General features: G+C 33.1%; 1 long non-coding RNA gene across 1 annotated transcript; it reads left to right on the forward strand.

Moving 5' to 3' along the window:
• The first annotated feature begins 3,281 nt into the window (after nt 1-3,281).
• Nucleotides 3,282-6,363, forward strand: LOC136274242 (uncharacterized). The gene is made up of 2 exons (XR_010712537.1): nt 3,282-3,816; nt 6,067-6,363. It is a non-coding gene; the product is annotated as an uncharacterized lncRNA (long non-coding RNA).
• The last annotated feature ends 2,286 nt before the right edge of the window (nt 6,364-8,649 follow it).

Raw genomic sequence — 8,649 nt, forward strand, 5'->3', positions numbered from 1 at the left:
TTAAGTCGTACCAGGAATAATTCGATTTTTCATCTTTTTATTTTCGTTACTCTTGTTGTTGGTTTAAGAGCTCTGCTTCTGACAGGAACTTCCAGCTTTACTTCTGACATTAACGGAAGACCCACTCGTTGCTTTGCAACGAGCTTTGCTCTAGTTTTATTATTATTATTCTTCTTGTTTTTCCTTCTGACTTCTTTTTTGCTTTATATCTCAAAAACTATTCAACCAATTTGCTAGAAATTTTCAGAGATTATTTTAATTTTTTGTCCCTTGAAACCTTCAAACTTTTAGTCATTAAGTCACTTCCGGTTTCTAGTTACATCATTTTAAAAATTTTCAAAAAGTGATTTTGTCCAGCACTTTTCTCGTAAACGGTTGTTTATTAAGACTTGAAATTTTCTGTGATTATAAATCTGCGGATTGACTTATGGCAAATGTACAGAAAAAATTATTTTGTCACTTCCGGTCGAAACCGGAAGTGAAACAAATTTTTCGAAAAAATGAATTTTCTGATCAAATCGAAAACGAATATGTGTTTTGTAGAGCTTATTAAGCTGAATCTAACACTGAAAGCCGTTTTAAAATCGGACGATGCATAACAGAGATATCGGGGTTTAAAAATTGATTTTTTCGGAAATTTTGATTCCGCTTCCTTGGTTTAAAAAATAGCGTAATATTCAATGTAAAATTAACTCGTACCAAAAATAATTGTTAAGTCGTACTTGAACACATTCGGATTTTTTTTGTTAAGTCGTTCTTGAAATCGGAAATGTTTTTGTTAAGTCGTACTTAAAATCATTCGTATTTTGTTAAGTCGCACCAGGAATAATTCGATTTTTTCATCTTTTTATTTTCGTTACTCTTGTTGTTGGGTTAAGAGCTCTGCTTCTGACAGGAACTTCCAGCTTTACTTCTCACATTAACGGAAGACCCACTCGTTGCTTTGCAACGAGCTTTGCTCTAGTTATTATTATTATTCTTTTTCTTTTCTTCTGACTCCTTTTTTGCCTCATAACTCAAAAGGTTTTAAACCGATTTTAATGAAATTTTCAGAGATTTTTGCAAGTTAGCGTCCCTAAAAAATGTAAAAGTTTTAAAGAGAACGTCACTTCCGTTTTGACGTGACGTCATTTTTAAAAATTTCAAAAAGTCATTTTGTCCCGGACTTTTCTCAAAAATGCTTTAAGATAGAGGCTTGAAATTTTGAATGGTTATGATTTGATCGATTTACCTCTGTAATAAGGCTCGAAATGAAAATCGGTCACTTCCGGTCGAAACCGGAAGTGAAACAAATTTTTCGAAAAAATGAATTTTCAGATCAAATCAAAAATGAATATGTGTTTTGTAGAGCTTACTTAGCTGAATCAAACACTGAAAGCCGTTTTAAAATCGGACGATGCATTACAGAGATATTGGGGTTTAAAAATTGATTTTTCCGGAAATTTTGATTCCGCGTCCTTGGTTTAAAAAATAGCGTAATGTTAAAAGTAAAATTAACTCATACTATAAATAATTGTTAAGTCGTACTGTAACACATTCGGATTTTTTTTGGTTAAGTCGTTCTTAAAATCGGAAAGGTTTTTGTTAAGTCGTACTTAAAATCATTCGCATTTTGTTAAGTCGTACCAGGAATATTCGATTTTTTTCATCTTTTTATTTTAGTTACTTTTGTTATTGGTTTAAGAGCTTTGCTTCTTACAGGAACTTCCAGCTTTACTTCCAACATTAACGGAAGACCCACTCGTTGCTTTGCAACGAGCTTTGCTCTAGTTATTATTATTATTATTCTTTTTCTTTTCTTCTGACTCCTTTTTTGCTTCATAACTCAAAAGGTTTTTAACCGATTTTGATGAAATTTTCAGAGATTTTTGCAAGTTGGCGTCCCTTAAGAATGCTAAAATTTTGAAGAGAACGTCACCTCCGTTTTGACGTGACGTCATTTTTAAAAATTTCAAAAAGTCATTTTGTCCCGGACTTTTCTCAAAAACGCTTTAAGATAGAGGCTTGAAATTTTCAATGGTTATGATTTGGTCGATTTACCTCTGTAATAAGGCTCGAAATGAAAATCTGTCACTTCCGGTCGAAACCGGAAATGAAACAAATTTTTCGAAAAAATGAATTTTCTGCTCAAATCAAAAACGAATATGTGTTTTATAGAGCTTATCAAGCTGAATCTAACACTGAAAGCCGTTTTAAAATCGGACGATTCATTAAAGAGATATCGGAGTTTAAAAATTGATTTTTCCGGAAATTTTGTGTCCGTGTCCTTGGTTTAAAAAATAGCGTATTGTTCAAAGTAAAATTAACTCGTACCAAAAATAATTGTTAAGTCGTACTTGAACAATTCGGATTTTTTTTGTTAAGTTGTTCTTGAAATCGGAAAGGTGTTTGTTAAGTCGTACTTAAAATCATTCGGATTTTGTTAAGTCGTACCAGGAATAATTCGATTTTTTCATCTTTTTATTTTAGTTACTTTTGTTATTGGTTTAAGAGCTTTGCTTCTTACAGGAACTTCCAGCTTTACTTCCAACATTAACGGAAGACCCACTCGTTGCTTTGCAACGAGCTTTGCTCTAGTTATTAGGGTTTTCCGTTTTTCAACGGAAAACCCTTCTGTTATTCTACTGTTTCTTATTATTATTTTTTTTTTTTTCCCGCAAATTTTGTGCACGAGATTTCTCGAAGATTTTTTGTCTGATTGCCATGAAACTTTCAGGGTATGTAGATGATATTAATATCTCTAGACGTTTTTTTCAAATTTTTAAAATTTACTTCCGGTTATGAGTTATTGCCCTTTAATTGAAAATTGGGGGGTCTTTTGTCCAGAGTTGATCTCGGGAACTACAGATGATAGATGCATGAAATTTGGCGAAATTGTCGGTAACATTTTATAATTTTGCTGGCATGAAAATTTTGGTAATTTCTTTGTTAGTTTTTGAGCTATTTGTCGCCAAAGTTTAAGATTTTTTTCGGGGCTGAAATTTTGTTGCTTTTTGTATTATAACCTTTAAACTAAAAATATTTTGTTAATACATATAGAACAAAAGTTGTTTAGAATAACGAGAGCTTTCATTTAAAATTAAGAAAAAAGGGCTGGCCCCTATAATTAGGGGTCAGCAGCTCATACACGTATTTTTCTGATAGCAAAAATCGTTATCATTTTATGAAAAAAAATTAATTTAGTTATTGTTAATATATTAAATAATGTCATTTGGTATCAAATTAAACAAGTTCTGTCCTATATTTTTTTTAATTTTCATAAAACAAATATGTGAGAATCGTACATGAACGAGTTAATATGTCTACATAGACACACAAGCGAACAAATGCCACATTAAGGCCCAGGCATTTACTGCATTACGTTGTGTTGCGTCTTAGATAAATTGTTGTGATTCAATTTCATTATTTTCATCTATATCATTTATGAATTCAATGAACACACATTATTTAAACGTTCTATGTGCAACTATTTGTCGGGGCGCCCCTGTTTGTGACCCCCGCGCGCGCGCGCCGAATGTAAACAGTAACGAACGGCATTGTAGAAAAGAGAGAGCCGTAATGCAGAAGAGAAGTTGTGTATTCTTTCGGTGTACACATGCATTTTCAATTTGCTGTGAAACATATGAACATGCACAGGGAACAATACTACATATTTGTTTAAGGAGGATATTTTTCTCGTGTGAATCGTTTACGAGGAAATTCTGACAGCCACACTTCTGTCGACGATCAGCCGTTGATAAGCTACGAGTAATAAACTGATAAAGGAGAAAAGATGGACATTAAAGTGTGTGATTTATGTGGATGTTACTGAAGAAGGTGAGGCTTTTACTTCTTTTAAAGTTTCTTGTTAACTGGTTAAAATTTAGTATATAGTATAGATGTACATGTAAGTACGTGCACACTGTTAGATGTTTTTGTTATGGTGTGGGTGTTTGTTTACTAACGTGTAATTTTTACATGTTTCATGGGTGTTTAGACTCGCTCGAGGTTCATGGGGGACTGGAAAGGGTAACTGAATTTATCTATTTAAAAAAATAACAGATTGTGAATTTTCAACTCAAAATTCAAAGCAGGGTCTAATTAGAAACATATCATATATTCTTGTGCAGAGGACTCCAAATGTAGTCATGAATACCCTGTAGACATAACTTCAAGTAAATAAAATTGTATACTTCAGACTTCAGAGTTAAAACATGACTTTAATATCTTTATGATGCCGATCATTGTATCATTAAAGAGGTATAGCAGACCAACGGGTACCCGGTACATGTACTTGTACATGTAGGTTACAAGTTAGAACTATGCCTACCATTCTACCAGTTCACATAATTTTTCTTGTTTAGCAGTTATGATGTGTACTTAAATTGTCCTTGTTAAAGTTTTAAATGTTATTTTTTATTCTCTTTTTTTAATCTGACTACTGGCAGTACTGGCGTGCGAGCAGTTCTCGCCGAGGACCATTTCTCGCTGGTGCACTGTTACATCATATTTTCGTTTATAATTTTATGTGTTGATAAAATGTCGTAACAATGCACTGGTGAGAAATGGTACTCGGCGAGAACTGATGGCACGCCAATATTGATTAATTACAGACAAAAACTGAAGGTTGCGAGTGTTATTTTTAATTGAACAACATTGTTTAAAATAATTCTTTATATATGTGACGATCAGACCGGTTTGAATACCAGTGCCAGATAGCTCAGTTGGTAGAGCACCTGACTGGAGATTCAGGGGGCCCAGGTTCAAATCCCTTCATTATTTCTCCCATCCTGTTACAATATTGGTGTTGTGACCAACCCCTGGAACTAACAGGTTAACTCGATCCTGCCAGGGATGATCTTCGAGGGTGAAGATCATTTAAGGGGGAGGAATGTGACGGTCAGACTGGTTTGAATACCGGTGCCAGATACATGTAGCTCAGTTGGTAGAGCACTTGACTAGAGATTCAGAGGGCCAGGTTCGAATCCCACTTTGTTCCGTCGTTATTTCTCCCATCTTTTACATATACATGTATATCAGATATATGACAGATGATTAAGGTCATCACATGTTTTGCAAGATGCAATAAGTGTTAAAAACCTTTACTTTACAACAGAATACATTTAAGTGAATATTTATGTTTCTTGTTATTATTTGGTGTGGTTTTCTTGACAGTGTCGCATAAACAATTTACCCGCTCCTAAAACACAAACTTTCTTTTTGTGGATTCAGCTTACCGCTGATTGGCTGCTGTTGCAGCAGACAAATAAGATATGCACGCACAAAACACAATGAACTTATCAGAGAATGAGTTGAGTTTATTTAAACTGTTGGAATTTGGGTATGTTTTTTTAAAATGTATACTTGTGACAAAAAATATATGTGGTACATACAGCTGTAGCTTTATGAAGAAAATTTTGGTTAGACCATATATACCTATCATGCAAGTAAATGATATTTACAAAAAACTTGCAATTTATGGCGCACGAAATATACGCTAGTTTTATAAAGATTGACATACATGTAATGTACCACATTCTTTGAAAAATAATCTATTAAAAATTCTTCATTAAGTTTACTCATACATGTTTTATGCTTATTACACGTAGTATTGTTTTTAAAACATGTAATTTATAAGTAAGTAAACAAAAACCCTCGCTAAATTTATTTGCAAACAAAAAATACACAGTAGAATTGATAAAAAATGGTATACCAGAAGCTAATACCAGTACATGTACTTTGACGCTGTTCGGTGGGTAATATTCGTTTGTAATTTACGAATTGAAATATTGACTGTTGCACTACAAGTATGGTAATAAACTCTCTCTCTCTCAAACTCTCTCTCTTTCTCAATTTGATAAGTGTTTATACCTATGAAAATTTTTTAATATTATATTATGACTTGATATGCAAATTTTTGATCTTGTACTGCCTAAATGTTTTGTCATGTATTGGGATATGTCATACTTATTACACTGCATGGTCAGTGTATTTTTTACAGAAATACTATGCATATGTTAATGTAAACACAGCTATTACTAGTACATGTATGTAAACACAGCTAATTATTTTTTTTATTTATTTCAGCTCAAAACAGACTCTTGTTACCACATGGCTTTTACCGGTACCTGTTGATTCTTGTGGGTCAGCTCCTGAGATTAACCTGTCACCTCTATCCACATGCATATTCCTTGTGTTCTACAGACTATTTACTGGTAATTCAAATTAAATCCGATAATGCATGAACAATAATGGAACTTGAAGAAAGCATCATGCCATGTTGTGGTTTGTGTTTGATAAGAAATTATGAAAACAAAATTAAGGCTGTTTAAAGAAATTCATAATTGCTGTGAAAATTTGTTTTTCAATAAAAGTATACAATTATGTTTCCTTTATTTTTTATTTCATAAAGATATTTAGATGTGTTTACATAATTGAAACCCCCCCCCCCCCCCTATTTAATTGTCTGCATTAAGATTACATGTAGGATATGTAAATGTACATTTGACTTTGAAATAACATCTGCTATGATAATTACTTTTGAAATGAACAAGAAACAACCTATTTCTATCTTTCTAAGGTATATATGCATAAAAAAGTAGAAAAACATGTCAAATTTGAACATTTTTCATTGAAATCAACTCTGTCTCCAGCTACCTGGGTGTGTTTGAATTTAATTCTAATTTAAGGCAGATGTCTAACTTGTAGGTTGTAACTTACTGTTTTAGCATGGTTAGAAGAAGACTAGAAATCAGAATAGATTAGATATTCACTAAATATGATTGTTAGCTTACTTTTTTCATGAAAACAAGAAATCACAAGCAGGACAGCTGTCTATTTGTTAATTAAAATGGTACAAATCATACAATAAACAAATAAAGATCACATTTTAGAATCATTGATGATTGTTTTCAAATATGTGTGAGAAATGACTCAAGGAAATTGCCACATGTTTCATAAAATTAGGTAAAACATTTCAAACCATGACTTTTTATGAAAATCAAAAGATTGGGGGGTGGGGGGTATACATGTAAGGGTATTTCTAAGTGATGTGAAGCTTTTATCATGATTATATCATGTAGGCATATGTTGTATTGAATAAGGTTTCTTTTTAAAGGTGGTTGAACAAAAGTTGACCTCTAAAAGGTCAGATAAAGATGTTTTACTATGGAGAACCCTGTAAATCTGTGTTTACTAAAGGAAATTGGAAATGGTGGGTTCACTTAAATGGCCATATTTTTATTAAACCTCAATGGAATTGGCAATATGTGGTATTCTTTTTCTCAGAATTGCATTAGCTTTCTTATTCTAAGACAAACCGTCTTTTCATAAAAATGTTAGTGTACTAAGTTAAAGATACAAGGAACAGTCTCGGATAAAGTACCGTCAATATTTTTGTAAAATTGAGAGTGACTGTACTTGAAGGTTTATCATTGTTGCGTAGATTCATGAAATGAATTTTAATGATTACCAATAGTTAGAGGGATGTCTCTTGTTGGAATTGGTAAGCAATATTAAGGCCCCTAATTTTAAGTACATGAGAAGCAGAAATAAATTGTGAAACTTGCGGCTATGACAGATATGTTGACTTTACAGTGAAATTGAAGGTTACAAACGGGAGGTTATATAACATGAAATGTAGGTGGATGGGATATTATATGCCTATTTAGTATTTACTGGGTATGAGGACAATAGCAAGTTTATTGTCCCCCAAGACAGCAAATATTTAATGAGGCAAAGCCAAGGGAAATAGTAGCTGTGGAATGGGACAAGAAACTTGCTATTGTCCGAATAGTCAGTTAATTGGTATTTCATTATACAGAAGAAAACTTTATTTGTCAGCGATGCAGAATTTCTTGATGATAAACAAATTAGAGTTAAATCAAACTTTGTATTTAATGCGGCGATCTTATTAGGTCAGAGGTGTTCCGAGTTTAAGGTGATATGGGACACTTCCATGTTGTGACGTATTGTTTATCGAAATAAACAATAAAATAAAGTGTAATTATATAAGTACATGTAGTTTCTTCTCAAAAATGGTCACCTAACTCCTTAGCACAGTGGGTTAGAGGGTTTACTAGGAACCTGTAAGTCATGAGTTCGAATCCCGCTTGGGTTTTTACAATTTTTACCTTTTCAAATATTTTTAAAAGCTATTTTTTGGTTAAATATTGTAAAATTTGAAAATTCTAAACCGGTGAAAAGTTTTCAATTATATAGTACTTTAATCCACATTAATATCGACAGATGTCCCATACCACCTTAAAAAGGAGGGAAATCAAATTCTGCTAATGAATGGTTTTGATGACTATTCACCATGGGCAGATAGCATGGATACTATTTTAGATAAAAAGGCATGTTTATGCGGGCACCTTCTAGTGATCAATTTGTCGGTCTGTCCATCCGAGATGGCTTGACAGGAGCATAGCTTCTCTCCCCTTGGCCCAATCTGGCTCATACCTCATCCACAGGGTTCCTTTGGTTGAAGGATGTGCAGTGACCTTGAACCATGTTTTTAGGTATAAGGTTAAGGTCATAGCAGAATTATATATATAAAATCCTTGTCTGGGGCATATCTTTTTTCCCTTTGGTCCAATCTGGCTAATACTCACAGTGTGTCTCTATGGTTAAACGATGTGCAGTGATCTTGCATGAAATTTCTAGGTAACG

This window comes from Magallana gigas, chromosome 1 (genome assembly GCF_963853765.1).
Source record: "Magallana gigas chromosome 1, xbMagGiga1.1, whole genome shotgun sequence".
NCBI classification, from domain to species: domain Eukaryota; kingdom Metazoa; phylum Mollusca; class Bivalvia; order Ostreida; family Ostreidae; genus Magallana; species Magallana gigas.